Here is a 19,047-nt window from a genome sequence, read left to right on the forward strand (position 1 = left end):
TGTTTAATGGACCTGGGACTTTAAGGCAAATCAGCCTGAAAGCAGCTTGTATCTTTAATTCAAATTACATGAGATGCAAACATGTCTGCTGACATGAAGCACTGGAACATCCCACTAAATATCATTTCTGAATCAATTAACCATAATAGCACACAGCTGTGTGATTTTGTTGCCAACCGCTTCTGACAACATCCCACAAGGCAAGGCCAGTTCAAGATGAGGCTATATGGAACACGGCTCTGTTGATCCCTTGAGGGGCACTAATTTCTTGCCACAGGATTACAGTTGAAAATCATTAACCAGTCCAGGTCCTATGTTTTGCTGCATCCTAAAGCCATATGGCATCCGACAGAGAACGTGTGTATTTTATTGTGGTGAAATGATTTGTACAGAGCCCACTGCTTATTATGTCATGTGATAAACCCATTGCCTCCGAAAGAATTTCTCGAATTATTTGAAAGATCACACATCAAACACTGAGGCAGAGATTCCTTTGCGCATTTCTCACTTGAGCTGAATGAGTACTATCATCTTCTGAATCTCTTAAATAAGTGAAATAAATATTATTGTCCAGATAATACTGCAGAAAAACAATGATATTTTAGCTATTGCTAACTGACCCAATAAAAACAAACCTGAAAAATAACTCTCAAAAATGTAAGAACTTCAATCCTTTCAGACCTAATAGTTGATATAATGCCCTAATTTTCTTGACATGAGAATATTTCAGAATATAGACCATTTAGGACTGAGCTGAGGAGAAATCTCCTCATCCAGAGAATGGTGAGCCTGTGGAATTCGTTACCACAGGAAGTAGTTGAGGCCAAAACATGGTGGGCGGACTGAGTTTTGACACCGGGGCAGGTTTTGTGGACTTCTGTGACGGAAAAAACTGCCGCTGCAGCTGGACCGATCCATCGACCGTTAAGGGGCTAGCACCAGCGCCACATGGAACACAATCGATTCCAATGTGCAACGGTACAGGATTCGCCAAGTCTGGGATCGCAACTCAGGAGGCAGACAAGCTGCAGCCGCATATACATGCATCACTCCCCTCGCATCATCTCAGCCAACAAGATGGCAGTAAGACGCGCAGCCCCACGATTCACCGTCGCGGAACTGGAGACCCTGCTGGATGCCGTGGGGAAGGGGCAGGTGATCCTGTACCCCGGGGTGGAAAGGAGGCTGCCACGCCCAGGCACCTTGGCTACTAAAGCCACCAGCTACCCGCCTAACACTGTGTGTTCTCTGCTTCCTCCTGCACCTCCCCCTCCTCTCTCTCCACCACCCCTCCCCCCCCCCCCCCCCCCACCCCCCAGGAGAAGGTCGTCCACAACCGCCAGGTGCGAGAGAAGACTGGAGGGCGACCTCAGACCTGCGGCCCCTCACCACAGCAGAGCAGAGGGCACCAGATGAAAGGGAAGTTGCCGGGACTGAGGTCAGCATTGGGTGAGGAACTGGGACCCCGCTGATTTGCGGTTTCCCATGGCACTTGTGTCAACCCCCCCACCACCACCACCCCCACACTCACCACCACCATCACACCCAGCACCAACCCCACACCCCGCTTCACCTACACCTCCTCCCCAGCACATCCCCGTTCTCCACTCTCCCCCCGCCTCACCCAGCCCGAGATGCAATCATGTGACTTGTCTTGTGTCTTGCAGGAGCTACTGGTGATGGGGTGGGCCCTTCTGGTGTCCCCCACCCCAGACCACAGCCAGAACCCCAGGTGTCGACCAACGACGAGAATGACACCGACACTCCCCAGAGCGCGAGCCAGGGATGACACTGACTTCCTGTCACAGCTGTCTCCAACACCCTCCACCATCCCAGAGATACTCACCTCGGCTGGACATTTTAGTGAAGAGGCTCCTGGGGCACTATCTGCTGTGCACCACACACATGCTCTGGTAAAGCAGATGGAGGTAGGATTCCCGAGGGAGCAGACGGTCGGAGGGCAGGCCGATCCCAGGGACTAGCTGCCGTCCAGATGGGTTTCGGGCTTCTGGAACGGACGGTCCCATCGATCATGGAAAAAGCGATCACAGAGTTAGGGGCTACATGAGGGGTTGTTTGTGAGAATCCAACACCTATAGGAGCAGCTGGAAGTGTCCAAGCGCATGCAGGAGCAGGAAGTGGTGCCGACCCTGCGTTCCACTCAGGCCAACACCGTCCGTGGTGGGGGCAAAGATTTTGGCCATGGGTCAAGATGTCCAAGGCCTGGGACAATCTGTGCAGGCGGTGGCCAAGGACTAGGCTGCCCTATCACAGGTAGCCATGTACCAGAGCCACCTAGACATTGCAGCGGGTCTCCTGAACATGGCCTAGTCACAGTGGGCCATGACTGACAGCATCGGCGATATTGCCCAAGCATTGGGAGACATGGCAGAAACCCGGGGGAGGTGGCCCAGTCCCAGAAGGAGATGGCATAGTCACTGGATGTTGTGGCACATTTCAAGGTGGTGGTGGGGGTGTCGCAGTGTGATGTGGTGTAGCCCCAGATGGAGGTGGTCCACTTCCTGCGCTCCATGGCCGCGGGCCTGCAGACCCTGGTCGAGTTGGCAGCTGGCCTCCAGGACTGACAGTGCCACATAGGGGGGAGCCTCAGGGGTTAGCTCTGCTTGCACCCCCATCCCATGGAGTAGCCCGGGGGCCACCAGACACCCTAAGGGAGAAGTAGGTGATGGGGCCTGTGCCAGTGACTCCTGCAGGGGAGGTGCAGGAACACCGCAGCACCTCGGACTCCTCACCCCTCCTCCTGTCCCTGGTGCATCACATGAGCAGCAGGTAGAACAGGGTGGCATGCCACCTGGGACAACTGAGCAGCAGCCGGGTCCATCCAGGCCGGTTGCCCAGAATACGGCCACCAAAGGAGACCCAGGTCACAGGGCAGGAAACGCAACAGGCCGCCTCCACTCCTGATGTACCTCCTAGGTGTCCACCTAGATGTAGCATTTGGGCCCATAAGGAAAGGAAAGTAGACACAGTTAAGTTGGCACTGGATGCAGAGCACAGAATAGTGTTGGGATCTAGGACACAAACCTGTTCACATTAAACACCTGTGCATATTACAACCTGCCTACAGGCTCTGACAGAGGCTGTGTGGGGTGGGCTGGTCTGGGCTGGCTGCGGAGGGGCGTGGGGGAGGAGGGGGTGGAATGGACAGATGTTGGGGGCAGGCTTAGTCCTGGGGCCGCAGTTCAGCCAGTGCTCACCGCTCTGGTGTCCCAACCTCCACCACCTTCCCCCCGACCCCCAGTCGGTAAACCTGCAGGCATCCAGTGTACATTGGCGCAGATGCACACATTGCGCGGCCTCCCGTGCCTGCCCGTGGCATGTTCATCCATAGATCTCTGAAGGCGGAAGGGCAGGTTAATAGGGTGGGGTAAAAGGCTTTTTGCCTTTATCAATAGAGGCATAGATTACAAAAGCAGGGAGGTCATGTTGGAGTTGTATAAAACTACGGTGAGGCCACAGCTGGAGCACTGTGTGCAATTCTGGTCGCCACATTATAGGAAGGATGTGATTGTACTGGAGGGGGTGCAGAGTTGATTCACCCATTTTGCCTGGGATGGAACATTTAAGTTATGAAGAGAGGTTCGATAGTCGGATTGTTTTCACTGGAGCAGACAGGGACAACCTGATTGAGGTGTACAAGGTTATGAGGAACAAGGACAGAGTGGATAGGGAGCAGCTGATGCTTTAGTTGAAGGGTCAGTTACGAGGGGACACAAGTTCAAGGTGAGGGGCAGGAGGTTTAGGGGGGATTGAAGGAAAAACATTTTTACCCAGAGGGTGGCGACGGTCTGGAATGCACTGTCTTGGGTGGTGGTAGAGGCGGGTTGCCTCACATCCTTGAAAAATTACCTGGATGCGCACTTGGCATGTCATAACATTCAAGGCTATGTGCCAAGTGCTGGCAAATGGGATTAGGTAGGCAGGTCAGCTATCTTTCTTGCATCGGTGCAGACTTAATGGGCCGAAGAGCCTCTTCTGCACTATTATTCTGTGATTCTATGAAATTTATTGAGCCACTCATTAAAACTACAAAAGTTGTCAAGCAGGGTTCCAATCGTTGGTGTCACTGTCTGGCAGCAAATAAATTATATGTCACTTCAATTCCTTTCCAGGCAGCACACTTTATTAAATATTCATCGATAGTGTAACTAAATACCTGGAGGAGTATTACAATAAAGCTTCCTCATGTTGGGATTTTGAATGAAGAAAAGACAGAAACAGTATCACTGCTGGAATGGAATTAAATAGATTTATGTTGTACTGTGATTCATTACACAGCAATTTCTTCAAACAAATTAAATGGGAATTTTTATTTTCCAATCTAAGACTGCCTAAATATAAACACAACAGGTGTTTCCTGCTTTTTATTACATTTTCTCCCCTGGGTATGTTCCCGTGTAGTTATTCTAAATGTCTCTGTGTTTAAAGTTCAGATATTTGAGTCACTTTAATATTTAAACACTCGTCCTCCCATTAACATTTCTGTTTCAACCACGACCAAATAAAGGGTTTAACTTAAGATTTGTTCATTTATTATTTGTCAGATCTTGTGAGTAAATTATCTGCCTGAAGATCATAAACTACACTAATAAATTGAGTTGTGAAGCACTTTGAGACATTGTGTGGCCATGATAAGAGACTATTAAATGCAGGTTTTTCTTTTCTTCTGAAGGTAGTTCAGATCGTATCGGCACACAAGCAAGGCATTATAAAGCAGATGAGAACTGAATAGCAATCAGGATGACTGGTCTTTCCCCTCACCCAGTTGGGATCAGCTATTTTAGATACATACCTAACAGGGATCATCAGATCCAAGAATTTGCTAACATCTGAGCAGGGAAGAAGTATTGGAGAAACTTAAAGGAATAAAATTCAGAAAAATCCCAAGACCTGATGGCCTACACCCAAGGGTTCTAAAGGAGATAGCTGCAGATAGTGGATACGTTAGCTGTTTGTGGTAGTATGACTAGAGGTATTACGGTAACTAGCAATGCCGAGACACCATTGGTGGAGAAGACTCGCTGCTCATTGGCCCAATGGTATGCAACACTAGTCACCCATTGGTTAGAGCTGTAAGGTAGCTCCGCCCTGTAAGGCGGGTTTTAAGAGCCCGTGTGTTCCCCACAGCTTCCTTTCTGTACCTGAGCTGCTGGAGAAACATCTATTAAAACCTTCAGTTTCGGACTACAACTTTGCTTCTGTGGTCAATTAATAGACAAGATTTTAAAGGATGGAGCTCCGCATCAAGCCGGAGTGTCTACAACTCAACCCCCACGCGGCTAACGCAGCAGCAACCTTTAAGCACTGGTTAGCATGTTTCAACGGCTACCTCGGCACGGCAGAAAGCACACCTACGAGGGAGCAGAAACAACAGATCATGCACTCCAGAGTGGGCCCGGACACCTACACGCTCATCGAGGACACTACGGACTACGATTCCGCAATTGAACTACTCAAAGGACATTATATCCGCCCAGTAAACCAAGTCTACGCCCGGCACCTACTGTCAACGAGACGGCGGAGCCCTGGTGAGTCACTAGACGAGTTCTATCGTGCGCACCTCGTGCTAGGGAGAAACTGCAGCTGCCCACAAGTTTCGGCTCACGGACATACTGAACTATTGATCCGGGACGCTTTTGTTGCGGGTATGCAGTCCCCGCAAATCCGCCAGAGACTGCTTGAGAAAGACACTCTGGGCCTCAAGGAGGCACGGGCCCTCGCCGATTCACTGGACGTGGCCTCCCGAAATGGCCGCGCCTACGCCTCCAACCGCGCGGTAGCCCCTGGGCAGCGTGGAATCCCCCCCCCCCCTCCCAGCAGACTCTGAATCGCCTCAGGCCTGCGCTGCAAGACGCCCCGGCAACCCCGCTGGGCCCCGTTGCTATTTCTGCGGGCAGGCGAAACACCACCCACTGCCCAGCCCGTTCGGCAACGTGCAAGGGGTGCAGCAAAAAGGGCCATTTCATGGCAGTCTGCCATGGGGCGGTCGCTGCGGTTCCGGACGGCGAGGGCGGATCACCGCTCCAACCCTCTCCACGGGCCCCGAGCAGCCCACAAACATCGCCAGCTTCCTCCCCCAGCGCCACGTGGGGCCTCCGGATGCCGCCATCTTGCTCTACCAACACCACGTGCGGGGTATGGGTGCCACCATTTTGTCCACCCCCAGCCAAGTGCAACCCCATGTGCGCCGCCAATTTGGACCGGCTCCAAGGACCCCAGCACGGGTGACCACACACCACCCGAAGATGATTCTGAACTCCTGCCACGATTGGCATTGGTGACCTTGGATCAGTCTCGACCCCGCACCCTTTCCACAGCAACGACGACGTCGTTGATCAATGGGCACGAGACGTCCTGTCTGCTCGACTCTGGGAGCACGGAGAGCTTTATACACCCTTAAACGGTAAGGCGCTGTTCTCTTCCTGTCCACCCCGTCAATCAAAAAATCGCCATGGCCTCTGGCTCCCATTCTGTTGCAATAAAAGGGTATTGTGTAGCTAACCTCACGGTCCAAGGGAGGGAGTTCAAGAATTACAGGCTCTACATCCTCCGCCACCTCTGCGCAGCCACTCTCCTAGGGTTAGACTTCCAGTGCAACCTCCAAAGTCTAACTTTCAAATTCGGCGGCCCTATGCCCTCCCTCACTGTCTGCAGCCTCGCGACCCTCAAGGTCGATCCCCCCTCCCTGTTTGCAAACCTCACCCCGGATTGCAAACCCGTCGCCACTAGGAGCAGACGGTACAGTGCCCAAGATCGGACGTTCATCAGGTCCGAGGTCCAGCGGCTTCTGGGGGAAGGGGTCATCGAGGCTAGCAATAGTCCCTGGAGAGCTCAAGTAGTGGTGGTAAAGACCGTGGAGAAGAATAGGATGGTCATAGACTACAGTCAGACCATCAACAGGTTTACGCAGCTGGACGCGTACCCTCTCTCCCGCATATCCGACCTGGTGAACAGGATCACGCAATACAAGGTCTTCTCCACGGTGGACCTTAACTCCGCCTACCACCAGCTTCCCATCTGCACGAGTGACCGCAAGTACACTGCCTTCGAGGCAGATGGGCGGCTCTACCACTTTTTAAGGGTTGCCTTCGGTGTCACTAATGGGGTCTCGGTCTTCCAGCGAGAGATGGACCGAATGGTTGACCGCTATGGTTTACGGGCAACATTCCCGTATCTCGATAATGTCACCATCTGCGGCCACGACCAGCAGGACCACAACATCAACCTCCGAAAATTCCTCCAGACCGCGAAAATCCTTAACCTTATGTATAACAATGATAAATGCGTGTTTAGCACCAACCGCCTAGCCATCCTCGGCTATGTAGTGCGAAATGGAGTGATAGGCCCCAACCCGGAACACATACGTCCCCTTATGGAGTTCCCCCTCCCTCACTGCTACAAGGCCCTGAAGCGCTGCCTCGGGTTCTTCTCTTATTACGCTCACTGGGTCCCCAATTACACCGACAAAGCCCGTCCTCTCATCCAAACAACTACTTTCCCCCTGTCGACCAAGGTCCGCCAGGCCTTCAGCCGCATCAAAGCTGACATTGCAAAGGCCACAATGTGCGCCATCAACGAGTCCCTCCCCTTCCAGGTCGAGAGCGATGCATTTGACGTAGCTCTGGCAGCCACCCTAAACCAAGCGGGCAGATCCGTGGCCTTCTTCTCGAATGCACTCCATACTTCCGAAATCCGCTACTCCTCAGTCGAGAAGGAAGCACAGGCCATAGTAGAAGATGTGCGACATTGGAGGCATTACCTGGCCGGCAGGAGGTTTACCCTCCACACGGACCAATGGTCAGTAGCCTTCATGTTCGACAATGCACAGCGCGGCAAGATAAAGAACGATAAGATCTTGCGGTGGTGGATCGAATTAACCACCTATAACTAGGAGATCCTGTATCGTCCCGGGAAGCTAAACGAGCCTCCCGATGCCCTGTCCCGCGGCACATGTGCCAACGCACAAGTGGACCGCCTCCGAGCCCTTCACGAGGACCTCTACCACCGAGTGTCACTTGTTTCTTCCATTTCGTAAATACCCGCAACCTGCCCTACGAGGAGGTCAGGACAGTCACTAGGAACTGGCACATCTGCGCGGAGTGCAAACCGCATATCTACCGTCCGGAGAAAGCACATCTGATAAAGGCTTCCCGTCCCTTTGAACGCCTCAGCATGGACTTCAAAGGTCCCCTCCCCTCTACCAACCGCAACACATACTTCCTCAACGTGATTGACGAGTACTCCCGCTTCCCGTTCGCCATCCCCTGCCCCGACATGACCACAACCACCATCATCAAAGCACTCCACAGCATTTTTTCCCTGTTCGGATTCCCCGCCTACATGCACACTGCTAGGGGGTCCTCTTTTATGAGTGACAAACTGCATCAATTCCTGCTTAGCAAGGGTATTGCCTCGAGCAGGATGACCAGTTCCAACCCCCGGGGTAACGGACAGGTCGAGAGGGAGAACAGAACGGTCTGGAAGACCGTCCTTCTGACCCTACGGTCCAGGAATCTCCTAGTCCCCCGCTGGCAGGAGGTCCTCCCAGACGCCCTCCACTCCATCCGGCCTCTGCTCTGCACTGCAACTAACCAAACACCTCATGAACGTCTCCTTGTCTTCCCTAGGAACTCCTCCTCGGGGACCTCGCTCCCGACCTGGCTGGCAGCCCCCGGGCCCATCCTGCTTCGGAAACATGTGCGGGTGCACAAGTCGGACCCGTTGGTCGAGAGGATCCATTTACTCCACGCTAATCCCCAGTACGCGTACGTGGAGTACCCCGATGGCCGACAAGACACGGTCTCCCTACGGAACCTGACGCCCGCCGGATCCCCACCCTCGCCCTTGCAACCAGCCCCACCCTCCCCCCCCACCGGCGCACCTCACTGTCGACCTCTGCCCTGGACAACCGTTTTTCCCGCCGTCCATGCCTGGACGCCCCTGCCCACCACAGCACTCTACAGACGCTCCCTCCACTGGCCAGTCAACCTCCCCACCAGCGCCATCTAGAGGTCTGGATGCCCCCTCCCTGGGTCAGCCACCCTCACCAGCGCCATCTAGGGGCATTGAAGCCGCTACGGGGAATGGATCCACACTCCCGGAGTCACAGATGCCTGCACCTCCACCGACGTCTCCGCCGAAGCTCCGTCGATCGCAAATGACAACCAAGGTCCCCGACCGTCTGATTGTGTCGCTATGAACTGTATATAGACCTTTTAATGTGACATGTACATGGCCAATTGTGTAATTGCAAAACTGTATTATGTCTTTGTAAATAGTTATGGGCCAGTGGGCAGACACAGTACGAAAGTAGCGCAGTACCTCAATAGTCATACTACCAGTATGCTATTCAACCCGGGCGGACCACCAGTTATGGTTGGGCGACCAAGTCGCCCCCCCCCCCCACCCCGCCGGATTCTTTTTCAACAGGGGGTGAATGTGGTAGTATGACTAGAGGTATTACGGTAACCAGCAATGCCGAGACACCATTGGTGGAGAAGGCTCGATGCTCATTGGCCCAATGGTATGTAACACTAGTCACCCATTGGTTGGAGCTGTAAGGTAGCTCCGCCCTGTAAGGCGGGGAAAAGAGCCCGTGTGTTCCCCACAGCTTCCTTTCTGTACCTGAGCTGCTGGGGGAAACATCTTGTCTATTAAAGCCTTCAGTTTCGGACTACAACTTCGCTTCTGTGGTCAATTGATAGCGCATCACTGTTATTATCCAAAATTCTTTTGATTCGGAAATAGTACCATCAGATTGGAAGTCGGTAAATGCTACATCGTTTTTCAAGAACAGTGAGAGAGTGAACAGTGAACTACAAGCCAGTTAATCTAACATCAGTCAAAGGGAAATTATGCACTCTATTATTAATGTAGCTTTAACAATGCACTTAGCACTGCTGCCTCACGACTCCGAGGTCCCAGGTTCGATCCCGGCTCTGGGTCACTGTTCGTGTGGAGTTTGCACATTCTCCCAGTGTTTGTGTGGGTTTCGCCCCCACAACTCAAAGATGTGCAGGCTAGGTGCATTGGTCATGCTAAATTGCCCCTTAATTGGAAAAAAGGAATTGGGTACGCTAAATTTATAAAAAGAAAACAATGCACTTCGAAAAAGTATTCATTAGAACAAGTCAACATGGATTTACAAAAGGTTAACTCTGACAAATTTGGCAGACTTTTGAGGATGCAACTAGTAGGGTACTTAAAGGGGAACCAGTAGATTCCTGTATTTCCAAAAGACATTCAATAAGGTGCCACACACAAGGTTAATAATAAAGCTAAGGGCTCATGGAGTTCGGGGTAAGGGTAATATATTTGCATGGATAGAAAATTAGTTAATGGAATGGAAGCAGAGAGTAGGCATGAACAGAGAATTTCCAAGTTGACTGGCATAAATAGTGGAGAGCCGCAAGGATCAGTACTGAAGTCTCAGCTATTTATATATTAACATATTAATGATCCAGATGAAGAGGCAAAGTAACATCTCTAAGTTTGTTGATGATACAAAACTGTAGGGATTCCATTCTAAAACAAGGTGGAGAGGTAAGGTATGGAGAGGATAGAATGGGACTGAAAAGAGATTATAAGCAGGTAAAGTGAGTCGGAAACAAGATGGCAGATGGAGGAGATTGGAGGAAAATCTGAAGTTATCGATTTTAGTCAGAATAATAGAAAAGCAGAATACTTTTTAAAAGGTGAGAAACTTGGGGGTGCTCGTACAAGTTAGCATGCAAGTGCACCAAGCAATTCGGATGGCAAATCTCATTTATTGCAAGGATGGGAGAACAGTCCTGCTACAATTTGCTGAGATTGCATCTGGAACGCTGTGTGTGATTTTGATCTTCGTATTTAAGAAAGCAAACACGTGAATTGGAGGCAGTATTAGTAAAGGTTCACTCAATTGCTCCCTGGAAGAGAGAGCCCATGAAGCAGCTTGAAGTCAGAGAGAGCCCATAAAGCAACGGGAGTTTGGAGACCAAGAGCAGATAAAGCAGAGGAGAGAGAAAGCCCAGAATTTACAGATAAAATGTCAGAGGAGTCCCGTAAATTAATTGGTTGGTAAGTGTAGCCTTTCCGGACTTGGCACAGAGGAGATAATTGGTGAGTGACAGGTGGGTTACTATATTATACCAGACTGTAGTAAATACTTTAATGTTTAAGGTATGTCAGTGCAGTTCGACCTTGTGGAATGTGCATCCTATGGGATGTGGGACAAAGTGCCCTCGATGACATCTGCAGGAAGTGTCACCAGTTGCAGAAACCTGAGCACCAGGTTGTGGAACTCAAGCAGCAGCTGGAGTCACAATGGTGCTTCTACAACGCTGAAGATTATGTGAACAGCACGTTTGGGGAGGTGGTCATACTGCAGCTAAGAGTACACAGTAAGCAAAGGAATGGGTGACCAGAAGAGATCTAAAAGAAACAGGCAGGTAGTGCGGGAATCCCCTGAGGCTATCTCACGCTCTAACCACTTTTCCATTTTGGATATTGGTGAGCAAGATGTTCCCTCAAAGGACTGTAGCAAGAGCCAAGTTCATGGCACTACATGTGCCTCAGCTGCACAGATGAGGAGGAGGGAAAATGGAAGTACCATAGTGATGGGGATTTTATAGTTAGGGGAGCAGATAGACAGGTGCTTCTGCAACAGTAGATGGGACTCCAGGATGGTATGTCACCTCCATGGTGCCAGGGTAAAGGATATCATAGAGCACCTGCAGGACATTCCTTTGAGGGAGGGTGAAAAGCAAGTGGTCATTCACTCTGGATGAACAACCTCTGGCTTTTGAAGAGCATCAGTAATAAAAGGGATGAAATGAAATGAAAATCGCTTATTGTCACAAGTAGGCTTCAAATTAAGTTACTGTGAAAAGCCACTAGTCGCCGGTCCTGAAAGCAAATTTTAGGGAGTTGGGAAGGCAATTAAAAAGCTGGACCTAAAGAGCAGTAATATCAGAATTGCTCCCAGTACCAAATGCTAATGAACATAAGATTGGGAAGATTGAGCAGTTCAACACTTGGCTGGAGAAATGGAGTAGGAGGGACACCTTTAGATTTCTGAGGCAGAGGGACCGGTTGTGGGGCAGATGGGACCTGTACAAGAAGGATGAGGTACACCTTAACACGGCACTGTAGCGCAGTTGCTTCACAGGATAAATAAGGAAAGTCAGTATGGATTCATTAAGGAAAAATCATGTTAACTCACTAGCTGGAGTTGTTTTTGAGGAGGTAACAAACAGACCAGATTACTACGGGCAATGCTATTGATGCGATGTATATAATTTGTATGTCACTATGAGCAGTGATAAATGGTTGTTTTTCAGATTGGAGGAAGGTTTGTTGAGGGGTTTCTCAGGGGTCTGCATTTGGATCCTTTCTCTTCCTGACTTATGTTAATGATATAGACTGTGGTGTTCAGAGCATGATTTCAAAATTTGCAAATGATATAAAGATTGGAAACATTGGGCAGGATTCTCCGTCCGTGTCCGCCGAGCGATTGGAGAATCTTGCTCGAGGTCAATGGTCATCTCCATTGTCCACCTCTCGCCCAAGAACACCTTGCAGCGGGCAGGGCGGAAGAGCACAACCTGTTGTCGACTGTGATGAGGATAGTCTTGAACTTTGAAAGGACACAGACATGTTAGTAGATTGGGCAGGCAAGTGGCAGATTAATTTCAATGCAGAGAAATGTGAGGTGATTCATTGTCGCAGGAGGAATATGGAAGGACAGTATAAAATAACGGGAGAAGCTCTAAAGGAGGTGAAGGAACACAGAAACGTTGGTGTATGTCTCTTCCCCATATAATTTTGTACGCCTCAATTAAGTCACACAAAATCCACTGCACTACCTTCATCACCCTTCTGGGTGGAATGGGCTAGTTGTCTTATGCGGAAAGGTTAATCAGGCTTGGCTTGTAGCCGCTGGAGTTTTGATGAATGAGATGTCTGAATTGAAGTCATTTTGACAGGGTGGGTGAGGAAAGTGTGTTTTCTTTTGTGAGAGAATCTAGAACCAGAGATCATTGTTTAGAAATTAGGGGTTGCTCATTTAAGACAAAGGTGAGGAATTATTTTCTCATGAATCTTTGAAACTCTCTTCCTCAAAGGGCAGAGGCTTTGAATATCTTTAAGCAGAGCTAGATAGGCTGGTGATAAACAAGGAGGTGAAAAATTATGGTGGGTAGGCAGGAATAGAACATAGAACATAGAACGTGATGTTGACATCAGGTCAGCCATGATCTTATTGAATGGCGGAGAAGGCTCGAAGGGCCAAGTGGTCGACTCCTGATCTACATTTGTATGTTAGTGTGTCCATTTATATGTACCTAATACATCAAGGTTGCAATTAAGTCTGGTTCTGCCTCAGGCAGTTCACAGGGAACGGTGGTCAGTGATTCAATGCCAATACTGACTCAGCTCTGCCTGAGCAACATACTTGTGTATTTTTATGAACATGCTTAATAATTGATTCTGCATTATTACTAATGTCCTGACAGAGGTGAGGAACCATGTGATATGGAAACAAGTCTACATTACAGCTGGAGCAGAATGACCCACAGAGCACCACAGGAAAAACAGGGATACAAATATAGGTCACAGACAGGTCAGAGTCAGAAGCGTCACTTTTTAGAAATATAAACAGCTAATATAATAACAGTATATTTTTAAACAATCAAGTTTATTTTTGAACTACCAAAGTGTTAATTGCATAGGATAGCTGATGTTTCAGTAGTTTTAATTTAAAGACGCAACATTATCAACCAAAGCTCAGTCATAGTGATCTCATGATTGTGGGTTCAGGTCCTATACCTATAGGAGCATATCATCTAGGTTAATTCTCGAGTTCAATACCGCCGGTATTTATCTTTCAGAAAATATTATCACATTGCTGCTGTGGGATCTTGCTATGCACAAATTGAATTACAATATTAACTGCCTTTCCAAATGCTGCTTCCATTGCTCCTTGGGGTACTTTGGAACATTCTGAGATTGTGTAACACTACCAAAAACATCTCCTTTTATCGTATTTCCTTACCCTTTATTTAAACCTGCACTCTACTGTGGCACGGTGGCACAGTGGTTAGCACTGCTGCCTCAAAGCGCCAGGGATCCAGGTTCGGTTCTGGCCTTGGGTGGCTGTGGAGTTTGCACGTTCTCTCTATGTCTGCTTGGGTTTCCTTCGGTGCTCCGGTTTCTTTCCACAGTCCAAAGATGTGCAGGTAAGGTGGATTGCTCGGATCAATGCTAAGAGGATAGGGCGGGGGAGTGGGCCTGGGTAGAAAGCTCTTTTGGAGGGTCGGTGCAGACTCGATGAGCCGAATGGCCTCCTTCTGCACTGTTGGGCCTCTATGGAAAACAATATAAGCCATCATCATAAATCATCATCAGGGACTTCCGGTGGCAACATGTAGTTGGAGGTCACACGTTAGATGGCTCCTACTGGAGCTTTCTTTTTTGCCATTTTCGCCCAGATTTTGTGGAGATTTTGTGGAGAATTGTCAGAAAAGTTGCAGCAACCGAAGGATGTCAAAATCCTGGAAAAAGAATCCGGGAAGAAAGAATTTGAGCGATAGTCTGCTGGCGAGTTACGTGGAGAGTTCAGTGGGAGGAAAGATGGCGGGAGCAAACTCGCTGGGTGAGGTGGCACCCATAACACTGGATAAATGGACCGAAGTGATGGTGGAGGAGTTTGAGCGACTGTTTTCCAAGCACTTCGACAGGCATCGAAAGGCAATGATGGCCTCGCTCAAGGAGTGGGTGGATAAGACTCTTGTCTCGATAAGGGAGGCTGTGGCAAAGGTGTTGATAGAGGTGCGGGAGCAAGGCGAGGTGTTGAAGGGGGTGGAGGATACACTGTCGCTTAATACAATGCTGAATCCGAAGATGGATGGGGCCAAGCCGCGTTCGCTGACCCCCTTGTGGGGGGGAGGGGTACGGCGAAGATGTTGGCTGCGATGATGAGGGGCGGGCGGACCGGTGGAGGTTTTTGCATCCGTGGGACAGGGAGCATTAGTTATTTTCGCCAGTACACAATGTGTATTCAAGGATTGACTTTATTATGGGGAATGCGCTGTTGGCCAGGGTGAGGAAAGCAGAATATTTGGTGATTGTCATCTCGGACCATATTCCACATCGGGTGGATGTGGTCCTGGTGAAGGGGCTGGCATCGCGGTCGGCGTGGAAGCTGGTTGTGGGGCTGCTGGCGGACACAAACATTTGGCAAAGATGGGAACGGTGATTGAGGATTATGTGGGGTTTAATAGGAATGGGGAGGTTTTGGCATCAGTGGTGTGGGAAGCGTTGAAGGTGGTAGTGAGGGGTGAGATCATTTTGTTTTAGGCTCAGGTTGACAGTGAGGCAAGAGTAGAGCGGCAGTGGCTGGTAGAGGAAATCTTGGAGGTGGATGGAAAGTATGCGGAGGATCCTATTCCGGATATTCTAGTGAGAAGAAACCAGTCACAGGCAAGGTTTGACCTTCTGACCTCAGGAAAGGCGGTTCGGCAGTTGAGGCGGACGAAGGAAGCTGTGTACGAGTATGGGGATAATGTCAGCTGTTGTTGGTGCACCAGCCCCTCCGGCAGTTGGCTGCGAGAGAGATTGATCAGGTTCGTGATGGGGCAGGGGAGTCGGTGGGGCACTGGAGCAGGTGAACAAAGCATTTGAGGCATTTTACAAAACGTCGTATCGGTCGGAGCCTCCAGAGGATGAGTCAGACATGAGGGAGCTTTTGGGGTGGTTGGCGTAGGGGAAGAGGAGAGGGAAGAATTGGAAAAGACAGTGGGGCTGGAAGAGATGCAGGTGGCTATTGGGAGGATGCAGATGGGTATGGCACCAGGGCCAGATGGTTTCCTGGTGGAGTTTTATAAAAACGTTTTTTGATAAGCTGGCGCCGCTGTTGGTGGAGATGTTTGAGGATGCGGTGGCTAAGGGGGGCTGTCAGAGACGATGGCACAGGCATCCATTTCATTGCTCATAAAAAAGAATAAGGACCCAGTGGAGTATGGGTCGTATAGGCCAATATCTCTGCTGAATGTGGATGCCAAGATTTTACCTAAGGTGCTAGCGCTAGTTGGGGGTGTGTCCCCCGAAAATGATTGGGGAGGATCAGACGTAAAGACCAGGCAGCTGTCGTCGAACGTGCAGTGCCCATTGAATGTAGTGCTTTCTTTGGCAGAAGGGAGGAAGCTGGAGGTGGTGGTGATGCTGGATGCAGAGACGTTGTTTGATCATGTGGAGTGGAGCTATTTATTCGCGGTGTTGGAGAGATTTGGGATTAGGCTCAAGTTTATGGCATGGGTTAAATTGCTGTATAAGGAACCAAAGGCGAGAGTGTGCACGAATGAGGTGAACTCAGGGTACTATCTGTTACATAGGGGAACGAGGCAGGGGTGCCCCATAACCCCCCATCTATTTGCACTGGTGATAGGGCCCTTGGCCATAGCGCTTAGATGCTCAGATAAATGGAAGAGGATAGTAAGGTGGGGGGAGGGGGGGGGGGGATGGGGTCTTGAGCTTCGGGTATCTCTGTATGCTGAAGACCTGTTGTAGTATACCTCCACCCGAGCTCTTCAGTGGGGGTATAATGGGACTGCTTAGGCGATTTGGGGCTTTTTGAAGCTATAAATTAAATTTGCAGGAGAGTTAGTGTTTTGTGGTGTCTTCTCCAGGGTGGAGGTACGTTTGGAAGGTTCCATTTTGGGTGGGAACTACCCACTTTAGGTATTTGGGAGTGGCTCGGAATTGGGCCCAGCTCCATAAGTTGAATTTTTATGAGCCTAGAGGGTGGGGACAAGGTGGATATATTGAGATGGGCCAATCTTCTACTATCGTTGGCAGGCGGTTAAGATGAACATTCTGTGGCAGTTTTTATTTTATTTTATTTCAGTGCCTACCAGTCGTTTCGCTGAAAATCCTTCTTATTTGGGTGGAACGGCTGAATTTGTCATTTATGTGGGAGGTAAGGTGGTAAGGATTAGGAAGATGGTGCTTCAGAGAGGGCGACAGTCAGGCAGCCTGGCCCTTCCGAACCTGATGGATTATTAAAAGTAGGAGGTGAAGGGGTGGTGAAGGCAGAGACCCTCATAACATTTAAGAAGTATTTAGATGTGCACCTGCGATGCCATGGCATACAAGGCTATGGGCCAAGTTCTGGAAAATGGGATTAGAATAGTTCGGTGTTTACCTTTGGCCGGCACAGATGTGGCGGACCAAAGGACCTTTTCTGTGCTGGAGGACTTCAAACCCTAATAAACGTGGAGAGACTCTCACATCTTTTTGGATAGAACTCAAATAAACACTTGCTTGAAAATGTCAGTAGCCAGGCATCAAGCATGATACTGGTAACAAACAATATTAAACTTTTGGTCCTCCTGCTGCCCATTTCTGTTCAAAAATGTGACAGTAGGGAGAGCAGATTTGACCACATCAAAAAAGTTGCAGCTGTTGAGAAAAGCAAATAATACAACGATACTATTTAAGATTAACTTCTGTGATGTTAAAATGCAGGAGACTGACTGCTCTGCCCTACAGAGCGATGAACCCCTGACCTTGACAATGTAAAATTAGTTTACAAGAATGGTTCCAGGGATGAGAAACCTTAGTTCTGAAGATAGATTGAAGAGATTGGGACTGAATGTCCTCCTTGGTGATTTAATAGAGATGTTCACAATCACAAGGGGGCTGAAAGGGGTAGATGGAGAAAAACTTTTCCCTCTCAAAAATGGATCAAAATGAGAGGGCACAGATTTGAGGGCACAGATTTAAAGTGATTTTGAAAAGAAGCAAATGTAAATAAAGAAAAAGCTCTTTCACACAGCAATTCGTTCAGGTTAGAATGCACTGTCTGGAAATGTGGTGGAAGCAGATTCAATCGAGGCATTCAAGACGACATTAGATGGGCAGCACGGTAGCATTGTGGAGAGCACAATTTCTTCACAGCTCCAGGGTCCCAGGTTCGATTCCGGCTTGGGTCACTGTCTGTGCGGAGTCTGAACATCCTCCCCGTGTGTGCGTGGGTTTCCTCCGTGTGCTCCGGTTTCCTCCCACAGTCCAAAGATGTGCAGGTTAGGTGGATTGGCCATTATAAATTGCCCTTAGTGTCCAAAATTGCCCTTAGTGTTGGGTGGGGTTACTGGGTTATGGGGATAGGGTGGAGGTGTTGACCTTGGGTAAGGTGCTCTTTCCAGGAGCCGGCGCAGACTCGATGGGCCGAATGGCCTCCTGCACTGTAAATTCTATGATAATCTATGATTAGATGATTATTTGAATAGAAACAATGTGCAGGGGTAAGGGGAAAAGGCAGGGGATTGGCAATGTCATAATGCTCAGTTGGCAAGCTAGTGCAGACACAATGGGCCAAATGGCCTCCTGCAATGTAACAATTCTATGATTCTGTGAATTTTAACAAGTTCACTGTCCTCAACCTAGCACTCTTCCTGGAAGCACCTGAGAATAACTGTGACACTGCACCATAACACTGTACTATGGTAATACCGTATAAACATACAAACATATGAAATAGGAGTAGAAGTAGGCTACTTGGCCCCTCGAGCCTGCTGCAGCATTCAGCAAGATCATGGCCGATTTATTTGTGTTTCAAGTTCCACATTCCCATCTACCCTCGATCACATTCCTTTCCTAACAAGAATCGATCTACCTTTACCGTAAAAATATTCAATGACCCTGCCTCCAACGCCTTCTGAGGCAGAGAGTTCCAAAGTCGCACAACCTTCTGAGAGAAAAAAATTTTACTCATCTCTGTCCTAAAAGGGTGGCCATAATTTTAAAACCGTGCCCCTTAGTTCGGGACCCATCCACAAGAGGAAACATCCTTTCCCCGTCTACCTTGTCAACAATATTCAGGATCTTATATATTTCAATCAAGTCACCCCTCACTAAAAGTCTATTCTGCCATGATGTGTTCCATTAGATTTATTTCAAACATCCTATAAGGGTCAAATTAATGTGTCTACTGGTTATGCTGAACGGTAACATGCAGCTACGTAGCAGAATCTGATCCACAGTAATCAA

The 19,047-nt window shown here is 49.2% G+C and overlaps 1 protein-coding gene across 6 annotated transcripts in view; it reads right to left on the reverse strand.

The window, feature by feature from the left end:
* oxr1a (oxidation resistance 1a) overlaps positions 1-19,047 on the reverse strand; it is a 576,817-nt gene that overhangs the window by 366,541 nt on the left and 191,229 nt on the right. The window lies entirely within an intron of this gene.

Source organism: Scyliorhinus canicula, chromosome 10 (assembly GCF_902713615.1).
Source record: "Scyliorhinus canicula chromosome 10, sScyCan1.1, whole genome shotgun sequence".
In the NCBI taxonomy this organism is placed as follows: Eukaryota; Metazoa; Chordata; class Chondrichthyes; order Carcharhiniformes; family Scyliorhinidae; genus Scyliorhinus; species Scyliorhinus canicula.